This window comes from Ambystoma mexicanum, chromosome 10 (assembly GCF_040938575.1).
Source record: "Ambystoma mexicanum isolate Mex_15411 chromosome 10, UKY_AmexF1_1, whole genome shotgun sequence".
Classification (NCBI taxonomy): Eukaryota; Metazoa; Chordata; class Amphibia; order Caudata; family Ambystomatidae; genus Ambystoma; species Ambystoma mexicanum.
In genome coordinates this window covers 522,184,806-522,203,179 of record NC_090932.1, presented here as the reverse complement: position 1 = coordinate 522,203,179, position 18,374 = coordinate 522,184,806, and the positions used below count along the sequence as shown (strand labels likewise).

At 46.8% G+C, this 18,374-nt stretch overlaps 27 non-coding genes and 25 pseudogenes across 27 annotated transcripts; all 52 read right to left on the bottom strand.

Annotated features, from left to right (window-relative positions):
* Window positions 1-635: 635 nt before the first annotated feature.
* Window positions 636-754, bottom strand: LOC138494599 (5S ribosomal RNA). Its single transcript, XR_011277514.1, has one exon. It is a non-coding gene; the product is annotated as a 5S ribosomal RNA (ribosomal RNA).
* A 106-nt stretch (window positions 755-860) lies between these two features.
* LOC138495018 (5S ribosomal RNA) lies at window positions 861-979 on the bottom strand (annotated as a pseudogene).
* A 106-nt stretch (window positions 980-1,085) lies between these two features.
* Window positions 1,086-1,204, bottom strand: LOC138495116 (5S ribosomal RNA; annotated as a pseudogene).
* Window positions 1,205-1,310: 106 nt separating this feature from the next.
* On the bottom strand, window positions 1,311-1,429 carry LOC138494907 (5S ribosomal RNA; annotated as a pseudogene).
* Window positions 1,430-1,535: 106 nt separating this feature from the next.
* On the bottom strand, window positions 1,536-1,654 carry LOC138495338 (5S ribosomal RNA; annotated as a pseudogene).
* A 106-nt stretch (window positions 1,655-1,760) lies between these two features.
* LOC138495268 (5S ribosomal RNA) lies at window positions 1,761-1,879 on the bottom strand (annotated as a pseudogene).
* A 331-nt stretch (window positions 1,880-2,210) lies between these two features.
* On the bottom strand, window positions 2,211-2,329 carry LOC138494485 (5S ribosomal RNA). Its single transcript, XR_011277411.1, has one exon. It is a non-coding gene; the product is annotated as a 5S ribosomal RNA (ribosomal RNA).
* A 537-nt stretch (window positions 2,330-2,866) lies between these two features.
* On the bottom strand, window positions 2,867-2,975 carry LOC138495213 (5S ribosomal RNA; annotated as a pseudogene).
* A 106-nt stretch (window positions 2,976-3,081) lies between these two features.
* LOC138496569 (5S ribosomal RNA) lies at window positions 3,082-3,200 on the bottom strand. Its single transcript, XR_011278069.1, has one exon. It is a non-coding gene; the product is annotated as a 5S ribosomal RNA (ribosomal RNA).
* A 106-nt stretch (window positions 3,201-3,306) lies between these two features.
* LOC138494353 (5S ribosomal RNA) lies at window positions 3,307-3,425 on the bottom strand. The gene has a single exon (XR_011277291.1). It is a non-coding gene; the product is annotated as a 5S ribosomal RNA (ribosomal RNA).
* Window positions 3,426-3,531: 106 nt separating this feature from the next.
* Window positions 3,532-3,640, bottom strand: LOC138496081 (5S ribosomal RNA; annotated as a pseudogene).
* A 475-nt stretch (window positions 3,641-4,115) lies between these two features.
* On the bottom strand, window positions 4,116-4,234 carry LOC138494400 (5S ribosomal RNA). The gene has a single exon (XR_011277333.1). It is a non-coding gene; the product is annotated as a 5S ribosomal RNA (ribosomal RNA).
* A 679-nt stretch (window positions 4,235-4,913) lies between these two features.
* LOC138493921 (5S ribosomal RNA) lies at window positions 4,914-5,032 on the bottom strand. Its single transcript, XR_011276899.1, has one exon. It is a non-coding gene; the product is annotated as a 5S ribosomal RNA (ribosomal RNA).
* Window positions 5,033-5,138: 106 nt separating this feature from the next.
* Window positions 5,139-5,247, bottom strand: LOC138495092 (5S ribosomal RNA; annotated as a pseudogene).
* A 106-nt stretch (window positions 5,248-5,353) lies between these two features.
* On the bottom strand, window positions 5,354-5,472 carry LOC138493677 (5S ribosomal RNA). Its single transcript, XR_011276678.1, has one exon. It is a non-coding gene; the product is annotated as a 5S ribosomal RNA (ribosomal RNA).
* A 106-nt stretch (window positions 5,473-5,578) lies between these two features.
* Window positions 5,579-5,697, bottom strand: LOC138493960 (5S ribosomal RNA). Its single transcript, XR_011276934.1, has one exon. It is a non-coding gene; the product is annotated as a 5S ribosomal RNA (ribosomal RNA).
* A 679-nt stretch (window positions 5,698-6,376) lies between these two features.
* Window positions 6,377-6,495, bottom strand: LOC138494407 (5S ribosomal RNA). Its single transcript, XR_011277340.1, has one exon. It is a non-coding gene; the product is annotated as a 5S ribosomal RNA (ribosomal RNA).
* A 106-nt stretch (window positions 6,496-6,601) lies between these two features.
* LOC138495558 (5S ribosomal RNA) lies at window positions 6,602-6,710 on the bottom strand (annotated as a pseudogene).
* Window positions 6,711-6,816: 106 nt separating this feature from the next.
* LOC138493636 (5S ribosomal RNA) lies at window positions 6,817-6,935 on the bottom strand. Its single transcript, XR_011276641.1, has one exon. It is a non-coding gene; the product is annotated as a 5S ribosomal RNA (ribosomal RNA).
* A 106-nt stretch (window positions 6,936-7,041) lies between these two features.
* On the bottom strand, window positions 7,042-7,150 carry LOC138495191 (5S ribosomal RNA; annotated as a pseudogene).
* A 106-nt stretch (window positions 7,151-7,256) lies between these two features.
* LOC138493542 (5S ribosomal RNA) lies at window positions 7,257-7,375 on the bottom strand. The gene has a single exon (XR_011276555.1). It is a non-coding gene; the product is annotated as a 5S ribosomal RNA (ribosomal RNA).
* A 679-nt stretch (window positions 7,376-8,054) lies between these two features.
* On the bottom strand, window positions 8,055-8,173 carry LOC138494702 (5S ribosomal RNA; annotated as a pseudogene).
* Window positions 8,174-8,279: 106 nt separating this feature from the next.
* On the bottom strand, window positions 8,280-8,398 carry LOC138493521 (5S ribosomal RNA). Its single transcript, XR_011276536.1, has one exon. It is a non-coding gene; the product is annotated as a 5S ribosomal RNA (ribosomal RNA).
* A 106-nt stretch (window positions 8,399-8,504) lies between these two features.
* Window positions 8,505-8,623, bottom strand: LOC138494199 (5S ribosomal RNA). The gene has a single exon (XR_011277151.1). It is a non-coding gene; the product is annotated as a 5S ribosomal RNA (ribosomal RNA).
* Window positions 8,624-8,729: 106 nt separating this feature from the next.
* On the bottom strand, window positions 8,730-8,848 carry LOC138494053 (5S ribosomal RNA). The gene has a single exon (XR_011277019.1). It is a non-coding gene; the product is annotated as a 5S ribosomal RNA (ribosomal RNA).
* Window positions 8,849-8,954: 106 nt separating this feature from the next.
* LOC138496098 (5S ribosomal RNA) lies at window positions 8,955-9,063 on the bottom strand (annotated as a pseudogene).
* A 476-nt stretch (window positions 9,064-9,539) lies between these two features.
* Window positions 9,540-9,658, bottom strand: LOC138494701 (5S ribosomal RNA; annotated as a pseudogene).
* Window positions 9,659-9,764: 106 nt separating this feature from the next.
* On the bottom strand, window positions 9,765-9,873 carry LOC138495447 (5S ribosomal RNA; annotated as a pseudogene).
* A 106-nt stretch (window positions 9,874-9,979) lies between these two features.
* LOC138495039 (5S ribosomal RNA) lies at window positions 9,980-10,139 on the bottom strand (annotated as a pseudogene).
* Window positions 10,140-10,818: 679 nt separating this feature from the next.
* Window positions 10,819-10,937, bottom strand: LOC138494183 (5S ribosomal RNA). Its single transcript, XR_011277136.1, has one exon. It is a non-coding gene; the product is annotated as a 5S ribosomal RNA (ribosomal RNA).
* Window positions 10,938-11,258: 321 nt separating this feature from the next.
* On the bottom strand, window positions 11,259-11,367 carry LOC138494829 (5S ribosomal RNA; annotated as a pseudogene).
* Window positions 11,368-11,473: 106 nt separating this feature from the next.
* Window positions 11,474-11,582, bottom strand: LOC138495408 (5S ribosomal RNA; annotated as a pseudogene).
* A 106-nt stretch (window positions 11,583-11,688) lies between these two features.
* On the bottom strand, window positions 11,689-11,796 carry LOC138495481 (5S ribosomal RNA; annotated as a pseudogene).
* A 679-nt stretch (window positions 11,797-12,475) lies between these two features.
* On the bottom strand, window positions 12,476-12,594 carry LOC138494751 (5S ribosomal RNA; annotated as a pseudogene).
* A 106-nt stretch (window positions 12,595-12,700) lies between these two features.
* Window positions 12,701-12,819, bottom strand: LOC138493948 (5S ribosomal RNA). Its single transcript, XR_011276923.1, has one exon. It is a non-coding gene; the product is annotated as a 5S ribosomal RNA (ribosomal RNA).
* A 106-nt stretch (window positions 12,820-12,925) lies between these two features.
* On the bottom strand, window positions 12,926-13,034 carry LOC138495432 (5S ribosomal RNA; annotated as a pseudogene).
* A 106-nt stretch (window positions 13,035-13,140) lies between these two features.
* Window positions 13,141-13,249, bottom strand: LOC138495182 (5S ribosomal RNA; annotated as a pseudogene).
* Window positions 13,250-13,355: 106 nt separating this feature from the next.
* LOC138496557 (5S ribosomal RNA) lies at window positions 13,356-13,474 on the bottom strand. The gene has a single exon (XR_011278058.1). It is a non-coding gene; the product is annotated as a 5S ribosomal RNA (ribosomal RNA).
* A 106-nt stretch (window positions 13,475-13,580) lies between these two features.
* Window positions 13,581-13,699, bottom strand: LOC138496545 (5S ribosomal RNA). Its single transcript, XR_011278047.1, has one exon. It is a non-coding gene; the product is annotated as a 5S ribosomal RNA (ribosomal RNA).
* A 106-nt stretch (window positions 13,700-13,805) lies between these two features.
* On the bottom strand, window positions 13,806-13,924 carry LOC138493676 (5S ribosomal RNA). The gene has a single exon (XR_011276677.1). It is a non-coding gene; the product is annotated as a 5S ribosomal RNA (ribosomal RNA).
* A 106-nt stretch (window positions 13,925-14,030) lies between these two features.
* LOC138496839 (5S ribosomal RNA) lies at window positions 14,031-14,149 on the bottom strand. The gene has a single exon (XR_011278305.1). It is a non-coding gene; the product is annotated as a 5S ribosomal RNA (ribosomal RNA).
* Window positions 14,150-14,255: 106 nt separating this feature from the next.
* Window positions 14,256-14,374, bottom strand: LOC138494643 (5S ribosomal RNA; annotated as a pseudogene).
* A 679-nt stretch (window positions 14,375-15,053) lies between these two features.
* LOC138493920 (5S ribosomal RNA) lies at window positions 15,054-15,172 on the bottom strand. The gene has a single exon (XR_011276898.1). It is a non-coding gene; the product is annotated as a 5S ribosomal RNA (ribosomal RNA).
* A 106-nt stretch (window positions 15,173-15,278) lies between these two features.
* On the bottom strand, window positions 15,279-15,387 carry LOC138495090 (5S ribosomal RNA; annotated as a pseudogene).
* A 106-nt stretch (window positions 15,388-15,493) lies between these two features.
* Window positions 15,494-15,612, bottom strand: LOC138493675 (5S ribosomal RNA). Its single transcript, XR_011276676.1, has one exon. It is a non-coding gene; the product is annotated as a 5S ribosomal RNA (ribosomal RNA).
* A 106-nt stretch (window positions 15,613-15,718) lies between these two features.
* LOC138493959 (5S ribosomal RNA) lies at window positions 15,719-15,837 on the bottom strand. Its single transcript, XR_011276933.1, has one exon. It is a non-coding gene; the product is annotated as a 5S ribosomal RNA (ribosomal RNA).
* A 679-nt stretch (window positions 15,838-16,516) lies between these two features.
* On the bottom strand, window positions 16,517-16,635 carry LOC138494406 (5S ribosomal RNA). Its single transcript, XR_011277339.1, has one exon. It is a non-coding gene; the product is annotated as a 5S ribosomal RNA (ribosomal RNA).
* A 106-nt stretch (window positions 16,636-16,741) lies between these two features.
* Window positions 16,742-16,850, bottom strand: LOC138495430 (5S ribosomal RNA; annotated as a pseudogene).
* A 106-nt stretch (window positions 16,851-16,956) lies between these two features.
* Window positions 16,957-17,075, bottom strand: LOC138493635 (5S ribosomal RNA). The gene has a single exon (XR_011276640.1). It is a non-coding gene; the product is annotated as a 5S ribosomal RNA (ribosomal RNA).
* Window positions 17,076-17,181: 106 nt separating this feature from the next.
* Window positions 17,182-17,300, bottom strand: LOC138493553 (5S ribosomal RNA). Its single transcript, XR_011276565.1, has one exon. It is a non-coding gene; the product is annotated as a 5S ribosomal RNA (ribosomal RNA).
* Window positions 17,301-17,406: 106 nt separating this feature from the next.
* LOC138493541 (5S ribosomal RNA) lies at window positions 17,407-17,525 on the bottom strand. The gene has a single exon (XR_011276554.1). It is a non-coding gene; the product is annotated as a 5S ribosomal RNA (ribosomal RNA).
* A 679-nt stretch (window positions 17,526-18,204) lies between these two features.
* LOC138494700 (5S ribosomal RNA) lies at window positions 18,205-18,323 on the bottom strand (annotated as a pseudogene).
* Window positions 18,324-18,374: the final 51 nt, after the last annotated feature.

The following is an 18,374-nucleotide window of genomic DNA, read 5'->3' as shown; positions in this document are numbered from 1 at the left end:
TAGTCGGCTAGACCATGCAGTATTGAAAGACAATTGAGAAATGGCTCACTTCCTGAACATGGAGCACAAAAAAGCCTACAGCACCTGGTATTCCCAGGGGGTCTCCCATCCAGGTACTAACTAGGCCCGAAACTACTTAGCTTCCGAGATCGGGCGCATTCAGTGTGGTGTAGCCTTAAAATTGAGAAATGCTAAGAGTATTACTTTTATGCATTTTCAGTTAGTAAGCTAAGCCACAAAGCCACTTGCAACATGATACCACGCTCATCACTCGATCTGGCGAGATATATAAGACTTGTGGGCCCATTCAGGACTCCTATGTCTGGTAGGATAACTTTACTCCATCCATCCTGTTTCTGTTGCAGGGAGTTGGAGAGAACAACCAACACAACCATGGCTTTCTTTCAAGCCTCTTTATGGACTCAATATTCTCTGAACTGCATTACATGTGAAGGTAGATTTGTTACCCATGAACACTCTACCAGTATGTTAATTCTATGTAAATAGGTAGCTCCAGCCCTCATGTTGTTGTCCAACATTTCTGCTATTAAAAGGGATACATTTATTTTGGAATCATAAGCAAATTTAAAAAGCAATTGAGAAGTGGCACAATTACTAATCATAGAGCACAAAAAAGCCTACAGCACCTGGTATTCCCAGGTGGTCTCCCATCCATGTACTAACTAGGCCCGACACTGCTTAGCTTCTGAGATCAGACAAGATCAGGCGCATTCAGTGTGGTGTGTCCGTAGGCTCTACGAGGTATGAGATTTGTACCTTTAAGCATCTAGTCGGCTAGACCATTCAGTATTGAAAGACAAATGAGAAATGGCTCACTTCCTGAACATGGAGCACAAAAAAGCCTACAGCACCTGATATTTCCAGGTGGTCTCCCATACAGGTACTAACTAGGCCCAACATTGCGTAGCTTCTGAGATCAGATGAGATCAGGCACACTCAGTGTGGTGTGGCCGTAGGCTCTGGGCCTTCTGAGATTTGTACCTTTTAGCATCTAGTTGGCTAGACCATGCAGTTTTGAAAGACATTTGAGAAATGTCTCACTTCCTGAACATGGAGCACAAAAAAGCCTACAGCACCTGGTATTCCCAGGCGGTGTCCCATCCAGGTACTAACGAGGCCCGACACTGCTTAGCTTTTGAGATCAGACAAAATCAGGCGCATTCAGTGTGGTGTGTCCGTAGGCTCTAGGCTGTCTGAGATTTGTACCTTTAAGCATCTAGTAAGCTAGACCATGCAGTATTGAAAGACAATTGAGAAATGGTTCACTTCCAGAACATGGAGCACAAAAAATCCTACAGCACCTGATATTTCCAGGTGGTCTCCCATACAGGTACTAACTAGGCCCAACATTGCTTAGCTTCTGAGATCAGATGAGATCAGGCACGCTCAGTGTGGTGTGGCCGTAGGCTCTGGGCCTTCGGAGATTTGTACCTTTAAGCATCTAGTTGGCTAGACCATGCAGTATTGAAAGACAATTGAGAAATGGCTCACTTCCTGAACGTGGAGCACAAAAAAGCCTACAGCACCTGATATTCCCAGGTGGTCTCCCATACAGGTACTGACTAAGCCCAACAATGCTTAGCTTCTGAGATCAGACGAGATCATGCACATTCAGCGTGATGTGACCGTAGACTCTGGGCCTTTTGAGATTTGTACCTTTTAGCATTTGGTTGGCTAGACCATGCAGTTTTGAAATACAATTGAGAAATGGCTCACTTCCTGAACATGGAGCACAAAAATGCGTACAGCACCTGGTATTCCCAGGCGGTCTCCCATCCAGGTACTAACTAGGCTTGACACTGTTTAGCTTCTGAGATCAGACAAGATCAGGCGCATTCAGTGTGGTGTTGCCGTAGACTCTGGACCTTTTGAGATTTATACCTTTAAGCATCTAGTCGGCTAGACCATGCAGTTTTGAAAGACAATTGAGAAATGGCTCACTTCCTGAACATGGAGCACAAAAACGCGCACAGCATGTGGTATTCCCAGGCGGTCTCCCATCCAGGTACTAACTAGGCCCAACACTGCCTAGCTTCTGAGATCAGACAAGATCAGGCGCACTCAGTATGATGTGGCCATAGGCTCTGGGTCTTCTGAGATTTGTACCTTTAAGCACCTAGTCGGCTAGACCATGCATTATTGAAAGACAATTGAGAAATGGCTCACTTCCTGAACATGGAGCACAAAAAAGCCTACAGCACCTGGTATTCCCAGGCGGTCTCCCATCCAGGAACTAACTAGGCCTGACACTGCTTAGCTTCTGAGATCAGATGAGATCAAGCGCATTCAGTGTGGTGTGGCTGTAGGCACAGCGGCATCTGAGATTTGTACCTTTTAGCATCTCGTTGGCTAGACCATGCAGTTTTGAAAGACAATTGAGAAATGGCTCACTGCCTGAACATGGAGCACAAAAAAGCCTACAGCACATGGTATTCCCAGGCAGTCTCCCATCCAGGTACGAACTAGGCCTGACACTGCTTAGTTTTTGAGATTAGGGGCACTCAGTGTGGTGCGGCTGTAGGCTCTGGGCCTTCTGAGATTTGAACCTTTAAGCATCTAGTCGGCTAGACCATGCAGTATTGAAAGACAATTGAGAAATGGCTCACTGCCTGAACACGGAGGACAAAAAAGCCTACAGCACCTGATATTGCCAGGCGGTCTCCCATCTAGGTAACTAACTTGGCCCGACACTGCTTAGTTTCTGATATTAGGAGCATTCAGTGTGGTGCCGCTGTAGGCTATGGGCCTTCTGAGATTTGTACCTTTAAGCATCTAGTCGGCTAGACCATGCAGTATTGAAAGACAATTGAGAAATGGCTCACTGCCTGACCATGGAGCACAAAAAAGCCTACAGCACCTGGCATTCCCAGGCGGTCTCCCATTCAGGTACTAACTAGGCCCGACACTGCTTAGCTTCTGAGATCAGACGCATTCAGTGTGGTGTGGCCGTAGGCTCTGGGCCTTCTGAGATTTGTACCTTTAAGCATCTAGTTGGCTAGACCATGCAGTTTTGAAAGCCAATTGAGAAATGGCTCACTGCCTGAACATGGAGCACAAAAAAGCCTACAGCACCTGGTATTCCCAGGCGGTCTCCCATCCAGGTACTAACTAGGCCCGACACTGCTTAGCTTCTGAGATCAGACGAGATCAGGCGCATTCAGTGTGGTGTGGCCGTAGGCTCTGGGCCTTCTGAGATTTGTTCCTTTAAGCATCTAGTTGGCTAGACCATGCAGTTTTGAAAGCCAATTGAGAAATGGCTCACTGCCTGAACATGGAGCACAAAAAAGCCTACAGCACCTGGTATTCCCAGGCGGTCTCCCATCCAGGTACTAACTAAGCCCAACACTGCTTAGCTTCTAAGATCAGACGAGGTCAGGCGCATTCAGTGTGGTGTGGCCGTAGGCTCTGGGCCTTCTGAGATTTGTACCTTTAAGCATCTAGTTGGCTAGACCATGCAGTTTTGAAAGCCAATTGAGAAATGGCTCACTGCCTGAACATGGAGCACAAAAAAGCCTACAGCACCTGGTATTCCCAGGCGGTCTCCCATCCAGGTACTAACTAGGCCCGAAACTGCTTAGCTTCCGAGATCGGGCGCATTCATTGTGGTGTAGCCCTAAAATTGAGAAATGCTAAGAGTATTACTCTTATGCATTTACAGTTAGTAAGCTAAGCCATAAAGCCACTTGCAACATGATACCACGCTCATCACCCGATCAGCGCTGGATCAGGCTGGATCAGGCGAGATATATAAGACTTGTGGGCCCATTCAGGACTCCTATGTCTGGTTGGATAACTTTACTCCATCCATCCTGTTTCTGTTGCAGGGAGTTGGAAAGAACAACCAACACAACCATGGCTTTCTTTCAAGACTCTTTATGGACTCAATATTCTCTGAACTGCATTACATGTGAAGGTAGATTTATTACCCATGAACACACTACCCGTATGTTAATTTTATGTAAATAGGTAGCGCCAGCCCTCATGTTGTTGTCCAACATTTCCGCTATTAAAAGGGATACATTTATTTTGGAATCATAAGCAAATTTAAAAAGAAATTGAGAAGTGGCACAATTACTAATCATAGAGCACAAAAAAGCCTACAGAACCTGGTATTCCCAGGCGGTCTCCCATCCAGGTACTAACTAGGCCCGACACTGCTTAGCTTCTGAGAGCAGACGAGATCAGGCGCATTCAGTGTGGTGTGGCTGTAGGCTCTGGGCCTTCTGAGATTTGTACCTTTAAGCATCTAGTTGGCTAGACCATGCAGTTTTGAAAGCCAATTGAGAAATGGCTCACTGCCTGAACATGGAGCACAAAAAAGCCTACAGCACCTGGTATTCCCAGGGGGTCTCCCATCCAGGTACTAACTAGGCCCGAAACTGCTTAGCTTCCGAGATCGGGCGCATTAATTGTGGTGTAGCCCTAAAATTGAGAAATGCTAAGAGTATTACTCTTATGCATTTACAGTTAGTAAGCTAAGCCATAAAGCCACTTGCAACATGATACCACGCTCATCACCCGATCAGGCTCGATCAGGCGAGATATATAAGACTTGTGGGCCCATTCAGGACTCCTATGTCTGGTAGGATAACTTTACTCCATCCATCCTGTTTCTGTTGCAGGGAGTTGGAGAGAACAACCAACACAACCATGGCTTTCTTTCAAGACTCTTTATGGACTCAATATTCTCTGAACTGCATTACATGTGAAGGTAGATTTATTACCCATGAACACACTACCCGTATGTTAATTTTATGTAAATAGGTAGCGCCAGCCCTCATGTTGTTGTCCAACATTTCCGCTATTAAAAGGGATACATTTATTTTGGAATCATAAGCAAATTTTAAAAGAAATTGAGAAGTGGCACAATTACTAATCATAGAGCACAAAAAAGCCTACAGAACCTGGTATTCCCAGGCGGTCTCCCATCCAGGTACTAACTAGGCCCGACACTGCTTAGCTTCTGAGATCAGACGAGATCAGGCGCATTCAGTGTGGTGTGGCCGTAGGCTCTGGGCCTTCTGAGATTTGTACCTTTAAGCATCTAGTTGGCTAGACCATGCAGTTTTGAAAGCCAATTGAGAAATGGCTCACTGCCTGAACATGGAGCACAAAAAAGCCTACAGCACCTGGTATTCCCAGGCGGTCTCCCATCCAGGTACTAACTAGGCCCGACACTGCTTAGCTTCTGAGATCAGACGCATTCAGTGTGGTGTGGCCGTAGGCTCTGGGCCTTCTGAGATTTGTACCTTTAAGCATCTAGTTGGCTAGACCATGCAGTTTTGAAAGCCAATTGAGAAATGGCTCACTGCCTGAACATGGAGCACAAAAAAGCCTACAGCACCTGGTATTCCCAGGCGGTCTCCCATCCAGGTACTAACTAGGCCCGACACTGCTTAGCTTCTGAGAGCAGACGAGATCAGGCGCATTCAGTGTGGTGTGGCCGTAGGCTCTGGGCCTTCTGAGATTTGTACCTTTAAGCATCTAGTTGGCTAGACCATGCAGTTTTGAAAGCCAATTGAGAAATGGCTCACTGCCTGAACATGGAGCACAAAAAAGCCTACAGCACCTGGTATTCCCAGGCGGTCTCCCATCCAGGTACTAACTAGGCCCGACACTGCGTAGCTTCTGAGATCAGACGAGATCAGGCGCATTCAGTGTGGTGTGGCCGTAGGCTCTGGGTCTTCTGAGATTTGTACCTTTAAGCATCTAGTTGGCTAGACCATGCAGTTTTGAAAGCCAATTGAGAAATGGCTCACTGCCTGAACATGGAGCACAAAAAAGCCTACAGCACCTGGTATTCGCAGGCGGTCTCCCATCCAGGTACTAACTAGGCCCGAAACTGCTTAGCTTCCGAGATCGGGCGCATTCATTGTGGTGTAGCCCTAAAATTGAGAAATGCTAAGAGTATTACTCTTATGCATTTACAGTTAGTAAGCTAAGCCATAAAGCCACTTGCAACATGATACCACGCTCATCACCCGATCAGGCTCGATCAGGCGAGATATATAAGACTTGTGGGCCCATTCAGGACTCCTATGTCTGGTAGGATAACTTTACTCCATCCATCCTGTTTCTGTTGCAGGGAGTTGGAGAGAACAACCAACACAACCATGGCTTTCTTTCAAGACTCTTTATGGACTCAATATTCTCTGAACTGCATTACATGTGAAGGTAGATTTATTACCCATGAACACAGTACCCGTATGTTAATTTTATGTAAATAGGTAGCGCCAGCCCTCATGTTGTTGTCCAACATTTCCGCTATTAAAAGGGATACATTTATTTTGGAATCATAAGCAAATTTAAAAAGAAATTGAGAAGTGGCACAATTACTAATCATAGAGCACAAAAAAGCCTACAGAACCTGGTATTCCCAGGCGGTCTCCCATCCAGGTACTAACTAGGCCCGACACTGCTTAGCTTCTGAGATCAGACGAGATCAGGCTCATTCAGTGTGGTGTGGCCGTAGGCTCTGGGCATTCTGAGATTTGTACCTTTAAGCATCTAGTTGGCTAGACCATGCAGTTTTGAAAGCCAATTGAGAAATGGCTCACTGCCTGAACATGGAGCACAAAAAAGCCTACAGCATCTGGTATTCCCAGGCTGTCTCCCATCCAGGTACTAACTAGGCCCGACACTGCTTAGCTTCTGAGATCAGACGCATTCAGTGTGGTGTGGCCGTAGGCTCTGGGCCTTCTGAGATTTGTACCTTTAAGCATCTAGTTGGCTAGACCATGCAGTTTTGAAAGCCAATTGAGAAATGGCTCACTGCCTGAACATGGAGCACAAAAAAGCCTACAGCACCTGGTATTCCCAGGCGGTCTCCCATCCAGGTACTAACTAGGCCCGACACTGCTTAGCTTCTGAGATCAGACGAGATCAGGCGCATTCAGTGTGGTGTGGTCGTAGGCTCTGGGCCTTCTGAGATTTGTACCTTTAAGCATCTAGTTGGCTAGACCATGCAGTTTTGAAAGCCAATTGAGAAATGGCTCACTGCCTGAACATGGAGCACAAAAAAGCCTACAGCACCTGGTATTCCCAGGCGGTCTCCCATCCAGGTACTAACTAGGCCCGACACTGCTTAGCTTCTGAGATCAGACGCATTCAGTGTGGTGCGGCCGTAGGCTCTGGGCCTTCTGAGATTTGTACCTTTAAGCATCTAGTTGGCTAGACCATGCAGTTTTGAAAGCCAATTGAGAAATGGCTCACTGCCTGAACATGGAGCACAAAAAAGCCTACAGCACCTGGTATTCCCAGGCGGTCTCCCATCCAGGTACTAACTAGGCCCGAAACTGCTTAGCTTCTGAGATCAGACGAGATCAGGTGCATTCAGTGTGGTGTGGCCGTAGGCTCTGGGCCTTCTGAGATTTGTACCTTTAAGCATCTAGTTGGCTAGACCATGCAGTTTTGAAAGCCAATTGAGAAATGGCTCACTGCCTGAACATGGAGCACAAAAAAGCCTACAGCACCTGGTATTCCCAGGGGGTCTCCCATCCAGGTACTAACTAGGCCCGAAACTGCTTAGCTTCCGAGATCGGGCGCATTAATTGTGGTGTAGCCCTAAAATTGAGAAATGCTAAGAGTATTACTCTTATGCATTTACAGTTAGTAAGCTAAGCCATAAAGCCACTTGCAACATGATACCACACTCATCACCCGATCAGGCTCGATCAGGCGAGATATATAAGACTTGTGGGCCCATTCAGGACTCCTATGTCTGGTAGGATAACTTTACTCCATCCATCCTGTTTCTGTTGCAGGGAGTTGGAGAGAACAACCAACACAACCATGGCTTTCTTTCAAGACTCTTTATGGACTCAATATTCTCTGAACTGCATTACATGTGAAGGTAGATTTATTACCCATGAACACACTACCCGTATGTTAATTTTATGTAAATAGGTAGCGCCAGCCCTCATGTTGTTGTCCAACATTTCCGCTATTAAAAGGGATACATTTATTTTGGAATCATAAGCAAATTTAAAAAGAAATTGAGAAGTGGCACAATTACTAATCATAGAGCACAAAAAAGCCTACAGAACCTGGTATTCCCAGGCGGTCTCCCATCCAGGTACTAACTAGGCCCGACACTGCTTAGCTTCTGAGATCATACAAGATCAGGCACATTCAGTGTGGTGTGGCCGTAGGCTCTGGGCCTTCTGAGATTTGTACCTTTAAGCATCTAGTTGGCTAGACCATGCAGTTTTGAAAGCCAATTGAGAAATGGCTCACTGCCTGAACATGGAGCACAAAAAAGCCTACAGCACCTGGTATTCCCAGGCGGTCTCCCATCCAGGTACTAACTAGGCCCGACACTGCTTAGCTTCTGAGATCAGACGAGATCAGGCGCATTCAGTGTAGTGTGGCCGTAGGCTCTGGGCCTTCTGAGATTTGTACCTTTAAGCATCTAGTTGGCTAGACCATGCAGTTTTGAAAGCCAATTGAGAAATGGCTCACTGCCTGAACATGGAGCACAAAAAAGCCTACAGCACCTGGTATTCCCAGGCCGTCTCCCATCCAGGTACTAACTAGGCCCGACACTGCTTAGCTTCTGAGATCAAACGAGATCAGGCGCATTCAGTGCGGTGTGGCCGTAGGCTCTGGGCCTTCTGAGATTTGTACCTTTAAGCATCTAGTTGGCTAGACCATGCAGTTTTGAAAGCCAATTGAGAAATGGCTCACTGCCTGAACATGGAGCACAAAAAAGCCTACAGCACCTGGTATTCCCAGGCCGTCTCCCATCCAGGTACTAACTAGGCCCGACACTGCTTAGCTTCTGAGATCAGACGAGATCAGGCGCATTCAGTGTGGTGTGGCCGTAGGCTCTGGGCCTTCTGAAATTTGTACCTTTAAGCATCTAGTTGGCTAGACCATGCAGTTTTGAAATCCAATTGAGAAATGGCTCACTGCCTGAACATGGAGCACAAAAAAGCCTACAGCACCTGGTATTCCCAGGCGGTCTCCCATCCAGGTACTAACTAGGCCCGAAACTGCTTAGCTTCCGAGATCGGGCGCATTCATTGTGGTTTAGCCCTAAAATTGAGAAATGCTAAGAGTATTACTCTTATGCATTTACAGTTAGTAAGCTAAGCCATAAAGCCACTTGCAACATGATACCACGCTCATCACCCGATCAGCGCTGGATCAGGCTCGATCAGGCGAGATATATAAGACTTGTGGGCCCATTCAGGACTCCTATGTCTGTTTGGATAACTTTACTCCATCCATCCTGTTTCTGTTGCAGGGAGTTGGAGAGAACAACCAACACAACCATGGCTTTCTTTCAAGACTCTTTATGGACTCAATATTCTCTGAACTGCATTACATGTGAAGGTAGATTTATTACCCATGAACACACTACCCGTATGTTAATTTTATGTAAATAGGTAGCGCCAGCCCTCATGTTGTTGTCCAACATTTCCGCTATTAAAAGGGATACATTTATTTTGGAATCATAAGCAAATTTAAAAAGAAATTGAGAAGTGGCACAATTACTAATCATAGAGCACAAAAAAAGCCTACAGAACCTGGTATTCCCAGGCGGTCTCCCATCCAGGTACTAACTAGGCCCGACACTGCTTAGCTTCTGAGATCATACAAGATCAGGCACATTCAGTGTGGTGTGGCCGTAGGCTCTGGGCCTTCTGAGATTTGTACCTTTAAGCATCTAGTTGGCTAGACCATGCAGTTTTGAAAGCCAATTGAGAAATGGCTCACTGCCTGAACATGGAGCACAAAAAAGCCTACAGCACCTGGTATTCCCAGGCTGTCTCCCATCCAGGTACTAACTAGGCCCGACACTGCTTAGCTTCTGAGATCAGACGCATTCAGTGTGGTGTGGCTGTAGGCTCTGGGCCTTCTGAGATTTGTACCTTTAAGCATCTAGTTGGCTAGACCATGCAGTTTTGAAAGCCAATTGAGAAATGGCTCACTGCCTGAACATGGAGCACAAAAAAGCTTACAGCACCTGGTATTCCCAGGCGGTCTCCCATCCAGATACTAACTAGGCCCAACACTGCTTAGCTTCTGCCATCCAGGTACTAACTAGGCCCAACACTGCTTAGCTTCTGAGATCAGACGAGATCAGGCGCATTCAGTGTGGTGTGGCCGTAGGCTCTGGGCCTTATGAGATTTGTACCTTTAAGCATCTAGTTGGCTAGACCATGCAGTTTTGAAAGCCAATTGAGAAATGGCTCACTGCCTGAACATGGAGCAAAAAATAGCATACAGCACCTGGTATTCCCAGGCGGTCTCCCATCCAGGTACTAACTAGGCCTGAAACTGCTTAGCTTCCGAGATCGGGCGCATTCATTGTGGTGTAGCCCTAAAATTGAGAAATGCTAAGAGTATTACTCTTATGCATTTACAGTTAGTAAGCTAAGCCATAAAGCCACTTGCAACATGATACCATGCTCATCACCCAATCAGGCTCGATCAGGCGAGATATATAAGGCTTGTGGGCCCATTCAGGACTCCTATGTCTGGTAGGATAACTTTACTCCATCCATCCTGTTTCTGTTGCAGGGAGTTGGAGAGAACAACCAACACAACCATGGCTTTCTTTCAAGACTCTTTATGGACTCAATATTCTCTGAACTGCATTACATGTGAAGGTAGATTTATTACCCATGAACACACTACCCGTATGTTAATTTTATGTAAATAGGTAGCGCCAGCCCTCATGTTGTTGTCCAACATTTCCGCTATTAAAAGGGATACATTTATTTTGGAATCATAAGCAAATTTAAAAAGAAATTGAGAAGTGGCACAATTACTAATCATAGAGCACAAAAAAGCCTACAGAACCTGGTATTCCCAGGCGGTCTCCCATCCAGGTACTAACTAGGCCCGACACTGCTTAGCTTCTGAGATCAGATGAGATCAGGCGCATTCAGTGTGGTGTGGCAGTAGGCTCTGGGCGTTCTGAGATTTGTACCTTTAAGCATCTAGTTGGCTAGACCATGCAGTTTTGAAAGCCAATTGAGAAATGGCTCACTGCCTGAACATGGAGCACAAAAAAGCCTACAGCACCTGGTATTCCCAGGTGGTCTCCCATCCAGGTACTAACTAAGCCCGACACTGAGATCAGACGAGATCAGGCACATTCAGTGTGGTGTGGCCGTAGGCTCTGGGCCTTCTGAGATTTGTACCTTTAAGCATCTAGTTGGCTAGACCATGCAGTTTTGAAAGCCAATTGAGAAATGGCTCAATGCCTGAACATGGAGCACAAAAAAAGCCTACAGCACCTGGTATTCCCAGGCGGTCTCCCATCCAGGTACTAACTAGGCCCGACACTGCTTAGCTTCTGAGATCAGGCGCATTCAGTGTGGTGTGGCTGTAGGCTCTGGGCCTTCTGAGATTTGTACCTTTAAGCATCTAGTTGGCTAGACCATGCAGTTTTGAAAGCCAATTGAGAAATGGCTCACTGCCTGAACATGGAGCACAAAAAACCCTACAGCACCTGGTATTCCCAGGCGGTCTCCCATCCAGGTACTAACTAGGCCTGACACTGCTTAGCTTCTGAGATCAGGCGCATTCAGTGTCGTGTGGCCGTAGGCTCTGGGCCTTCTGAGATTTGTACCTTTAAGCATCTAGTTGGCTAGACCATGCAGTTTTGAAAGCCAATTGAGAAATGGCTCACTGCCTGAACATGGAGCACAAAAAAGCCTACAGCACCTGGTATTCCCAGGCGGTCTCCCATCCAGGTACTAACTAGGCCCGACACGGCTTAGCTTCTGAGATCAGAGCATTCAGTGTGGTGTGGCCGTAGGCTCTGGGCCTTCTGAGATTTGTACCTTTAAGCATCTAGTTGGCTAGACCATGCAGTTTTGAAAGCCAATTGAGAAATGGCTCACTGCCTGAACATGGAGCACAAAAAAGCCTACAGCACCTGGTATTCCCAGGCGGTCTCCCATCCAGGTACTAACTAGGCCCGAAACTGCTTAGCTTACGAGATCGGGCGCATTCCTTGTGGTGTAGCCCTAAAATTGAGAAATGCTAAGAGTATTACTCTTATGCATTTACAGTTAGTAAGCTAAGCCATAAAGCCACTTGCAACATGATACCACGCTCATCACCCGATCAGGCTCGATCAGGCGAGATATATAAGACTTGTGGGCCCATTCAGGACTCCTATGTCTGGTTGGATAACTTTACTCCATCCATCCTGTTTCTGTTGCAGGGAGTTGGAGAGAACAACCAACACAACCATGGCTTTCTTTCAAGACTCTTTATGGACTCAATATTCTCTGAACTGCATTACATGTGAAGGTAGATTTATTACCCATGAACACACTACCCGTATGTTAATTTTATGTAAATAGGTAGCGCCAGCCCTCACGTTGTTGTCCAACATTTCCGCTTTTAAAAGGGATACATTTATTTTGGAATCATAAGCAAATTTAAAAAGAAATTGTGAAGTGGCACAATTACTAATCATAGAGCACAAAAAAGCCTACAGAACATGGTATTCCCAGGCGGTCTCCCATCCAGGTACTAACTAGGCCCGACACTGCTTAGCTTCTGAGATCATACGAGATCAGGAACATTCAGTGCGGTGTGGCCGTAGGCTCTGGGCCTTCTGAGATTTGTACCTTTAAGCATCTAGTTGGCTAGACCATGCAGTTTTGAAAGCCAATTGAGAAATGGCTCACTGCCTGAACATGGAGCACAAAAAAGCCTACAGCACCTGGTATTCCCAGGCGGTCTCCCATCCAGGTACTAACTAGGCCCGACACTGCTAAGCTTCTGAGATCAGACGAGATCAGGCGCATTCAGTGTGGTGTGGCCGTAGGCTCTGGGCCTTCTGAGATTTGTACCTTTAAGCATCTAGTTGGCTAGACCATGCAGTTTTGAAAGCCAATTGAGAAATGGCTCACTGCCTGAACATGGAGCACAAAATAGCCTACAGCACCTGGTATTCCCAGGCTGTCTCCCATCCAGGTACTAACTAGGCCCGACACTGCTTAGCTTCTGAGATCAGACGCATTCAGTGTGGTGTGGCCGTAGGCTCTGGGCCTTCTGAGATTTGTACCTTTAAGCATCTAGTTGGCTAGACCATGCAGTTTTGAAAGCCAATTGAGAAATGGCTCACTGCCTGAACATGGAGCACAAAAAAGCCTACAGCACCTGGTATTCCCAGGCGGTCTCCCATCCAGGTACTAACTAGGCCCAACACTGCTTAGCTTCTGAGATCAGACGCATTCAGTGTGGTGTGGTCGTAGGCTCTGGACCTTCTGAGATTTGTACCTTTAAGCATCTAGTTGGCTAGACCATGCAGTTTTGAAAGCCAATTGAGAAATGGCTCACTGCCTGAACATGGAGCACAAAAAAGCCTACAGCACCTGGTATTCCCAGGCGGTCTCCCATCCAGGTACTAACTAGGCCCGACACTGCTTAGCTTCTGAGATCAGACGAGATCAGGCGCATTCAGTGTGGTGTGGCCGTAGGCTCTGGGCCTTCTGAGATTTGTACCTTTAAGCATCTAGTTGGCTAGACCATGCAGTTTTGAAAGCCAATTGAGAAATGGCTCACTGCCTGAACATGGAGCACAAAAAAGCCTACAGCACCTGGTATTCCCAGGCGGTCTCCCATCCAGGTACTAACTAGGCCCGACACTGCTTAGCTTCTGAGATCAGACGAGATCAGGCGCATTCAGTGTGGTGTGGCCGTAGGCTCTGGGCCTTCTGAGATTTGAACCTTTAAGCATCTAGTTGGCTAGACCATGCAGTTTTGAAAGCCAATTGAGAAATGGCTCACTGCCTGAACATGGAGCACAAAAAAGCCTACAGCACCTGGTATTCCCAGGCGGTCTCCCATCCAGGTACTAACTAGGCCCGACACTGCTTAGCTTCTGAGAGCAGACGAGATCAGGCGCATTCAGTGTGGTGTGGCCGTAGGCTCTAGGCCTTCTGAGATTTGTACCTTTAAGCATCTAGTTGGCTAGACCATGCAGTTTTGAAAGCCAATTGAGAAATGGCTCACTGCCTGAACATGGAGCACAAAAAAGCCTACAGCACCTGGTATTCCCAGGCGGTCTCCCATCCAGGTACTAACTAGGCCCGACACTGCTTAGCTTCTGAGATCAGACGAGATCAGGCGCATTCAGTGTGGTGTGGCTGTAGGCTCTGGGCCTTCTGAGATTTGTACCTTTAAGCATCTAGTTGGCTAGACCATGCAGTTTTGAAAGCCAATTGAGAAATGGCTCACTGCCTGAACATGGAGCACAAAAAAGCCTACAGCACCTGGTATTCGCAGGCGGTCTCCCATCCAGGTACTAACTAGGCCTGACACTGCTTAGCTTCTGAGATCAGACGAGATCAGGCGCATTGAGTGTGGTGTGGCCGTAGGCTCTGGGCCTTCTGAGATTTGTACCTTTAAGCATCTAGTTGGCTAGACCATGCAGTTTTGAAAGCCAATTGAGAAATGGCTCACTGCCTGAACATGGAGCACAAAAAAGCCTACAGCACCTGGTATTCCCAGGGGGTCTCCCATCCAGGTACTAACTAGGCCCGAAACTGCTTAGCTTCCGAGATCGGGCGCATTAATTGTGGTGTAGCCCTAAAATTGAGAAATGCTAAGAGTATTACTCTTATGCATTTACAGTTAGTAAGCTAAGCCATAAAGCCACTTGCAACATGATACCACGCTCATCACCCGATCAGGCTCGATCAGGCGAGATATATAAGACTTGTGGGCCCATTCAGGACTCCTATGTCTGGTAGGATAACTTTACTCCATCCATCCTGTTTCTGTTGCAGGGAGTTGGAGAGAACAACCAACACAACCATGGCTTTCTTTCAAGACTCTTTATGGACTCAATATTCTCTGAACTGCATTACATGTGAAGGTAGATTTATTACCCATGAACACACTACCCGTATGTTAATTTTATGTAAATAGGTAGCGCCAGCCCTCATGTTGTTGTCCAACATTTCCGCTATTAAAAGGGATACATTTATTTTGGAATCATAAGCAAATTTTAAAAGAAATTGAGAAGTGGCACAATTACTAATCATAGAGCACAAAAAAGCCTACAGAACCTGGTATTCCCAGGCGGTCTCCCATCCAGGTACTAACTAGGCCCGACACTGCTTAGCTTCTGAGATCAGACGAGATCAGGCGCATTCAGTGTGGTGTGGCCGTAGGCTCTGGGCCTTCTGAGATTTGTACCTTTAAGCATCTAGTTGGCTAGACCATGCAGTTTTGAAAGCCAATTGAGAAATGGCTCACTGCCTGAACATGGAGCACAAAAAAGCCTACAGCACCTGGTATTCCCAGGCGGTCTCCCATCCAGGTACTAACTAGGCCCGACACTGCTTAGCTTCTGAGATCAGACGCATTCAGTGTGGTGTGGCCGTAGGCTCTGGGCCTTCTGAGATTTGTACCTTTAAGCATCTAGTTGGCTAGACCATGCAGTTTTGAAAGCCAATTGAGAAATGGCTCACTGCCTGAACATGGAGCACAAAAAAGCCTACAGCACCTGGTATTCCCAGGCGGTCTCCCATCCAGGTACTAACTAGGCCCGACACTGCTTAGCTTCTGAGAGCAGACGAGATCAGGCGCATTCAGTGTGGTGTGGCCGTAGGCTCTGGGCCTTCTGAGATTTGTACCTTTAAGCATCTAGTTGGCTAGACCATGCAGTTTTGAAAGCCAATTGAGAAATGGCTCACTGCCTGAACATGGAGCACAAAAAAGCCTACAGCACCTGGTATTCCCAGGCGGTCTCCCATCCAGGTACTAACTAGGCCCGACACTGCGTAGCTTCTGAGATCAGACGAGATCAGGCGCATTCAGTGTGGTGTGGCCGTAGGCTCTGGGTCTTCTGAGATTTGTACCTTTAAGCATCTAGTTGGCTAGACCATGCAGTTTTGAAAGCCAATTGAGAAATGGCTCACTGCCTGAACATGGAGCACAAAAAAGCCTACAGCACCTGGTATTCGCAGGCGGTCTCCCATCCAGGTACTAACTAGGCCCGAAACTGCTTAGCTTCCGAGATCGGGCGCATTCATTGTGGTGTAGCCCTAAAATTGAGAAATGCTAAGAGTATTACTCTTATGCATTTACAGTTAGTAAGCTAAGCCATAAAGCCACTTGCAACATGATACCACGCTCATCACCCGATCAGGCTCGATCAGGCGAGATATATAAGACTTGTGGGCCCATTCAGGACTCCTATGTCTGGTAGGATAACTTTACTCCATCCATCCTGTTTCTGTTGCAGGGAGTTGGAGAGAACAACCAACACAACCATGGCTTTCTTTCAAGACTCTTTATGGACTCAATATTCTCTGAACTGCATTACATGTGAAGGTAGATTTATTACCCATGAACACAGTACCCGTATGTTAATTTTATGTAAATAGGTAGCGCCAGCCCTCATGTTGTTGTCCAACATTTCCGCTATTAAAAGGGATACATTTATTTTGGAATCATAAGCAAATTTAAAAAGAAATTGAGAAGTGGCACAATTACTAATCATAGAGCACAAAAAAGCCTACAGAACCTGGTATTCCCAGGCGGTCTCCCATCCAGGTACTAACTAGGCCCGACACTGCTTAGCTTCTGAGATCAGACGAGATCAGGCTCATTCAGTGTGGTGTGGCCGTAGGCTCTGGGCATTCTGAGATTTGTACCTTTAAGCATCTAGTTGGCTAGACCATGCAGTTTTGAAAGCCAATTGAGAAATGGCTCACTGCCTGAACATGGAGCACAAAAAAGCCTACAGCACCTGGTATTCCCAGGCTGTCTCCCATCCAGGTACTAACTAGGCCCGACACTGCTTAGCTTCTGAGATCAGACGCATTCAGTGTGGTGTGGCCGTAGGCTCTGGGCCTTCTGAGATTTGTACCTTTAAGCATCTAGTTGGCTAGACCATGCAGTTTTGAAAGCCAATTGAGAAATGGCTCACTGCCTGAACATGGAGCACAAAAAAGCCTACAGCACCTGGTATTCCCAGGCGGTCTCCCATCCAGGTACTAACTAGGCCCGACACTGCTTAGCTTCTGAGATCAGACGAGATCAGGCGCATTCAGTGTGGTGTGGTCGTAGGCTCTGGGCCTTCTGAGATTTGTACCTTTAAGCATCTAGTTGGCTAGACCATGCAGTTTTGAAAGCCAATTGAGAAATGGCTCACTGCCTGAACATGGAGCACAAAAAAGCCTACAGCACCTGGTATTCCCAGGCGGTCTCCCATCCAGGTACTAACTAGGCCCGACACTGCTTAGCTTCTGAGATCAGACGAGATCAGGCGCATTCAGTGTGGTGCGGCCGTAGGCTCTGGGCCTTCTGAGATTTGTACCTTTAAGCATCTAGTTGGCTAGACCATGCAGTTTTGAAAGCCAATTGAGAAATGGCTCACTGCCTGAACATGGAGCACAAAAAAGCCTACAGCACCTGGTATTCCCAGGCGGTCTCCCATCCAGGTACTAACTAGGCCCGAAACTGCTTAGCTTCTGAGATCAGACGAGATCAGGTGCATTCAGTGTGGTGTGGCCGTAGGCTCTGGGCCTTCTGAGATTTGTACCTTTAAGCATCTAGTTGGCTAGACCATGCAGTTTTGAAAGCCAATTGAGAAATGGCTCACTGCCTGAACATGGAGCACAAAAAAGCCTACAGCACCTGGTATTCCCAGGGGGTCTCCCATCCAGGTACTAACTAGGCCCGAAACTGCTTAGCTTCCGAGATCGGGCGCATTAATTGTGGTGTAGCCCTAAAATTGAGAAATGCTAAGAGTATTACTCTTATGCATTTACAGTTAGTAAGCTAAGCCATAAAGCCACTTGCAACATGATACCACACTCATCACCCGATCAGGCTCGATCAGGCGAGATATATAAGACTTGTGGGCCCATTCAGGACTCCTATGTCTGGTAGGATAACTTTACTCCATCCATCCTGTTTCTGTTGCAGGGAGTTGGAGAGAACAACCAACACAACCATGGCTTTCTTTCAAGACTCTTTATGGACTCAATATTCTCTGAACTGCATTACATGTGAAGGTAGATTTATTACCCATGAACACACTACCCGTATGTTAATTTTATGTAAATAGGTAGCGCCAGCCCTCATGTTGTTGTCCAACATTTCCGCTATTAAAAGGGATACATTTATTTTGGAATCATAAGCAAATTTAAAAAGAAATTGAGAAGTGGCACAATTACTAATCATAGAGCACAAAAAAGCCTACAGAACCTGGTATTCCCAGGCGGTCTCCCATCCAGGTACTAACTAGGCCCGACACTGCTTAGCTTCTGAGATCATACAAGATCAGGCACATTCAGTGTGGTGTGGCCGTAGGCTCTGGGCCTTCTGAGATTTGTACCTTTAAGCATCTAGTTGGCTAGACCATG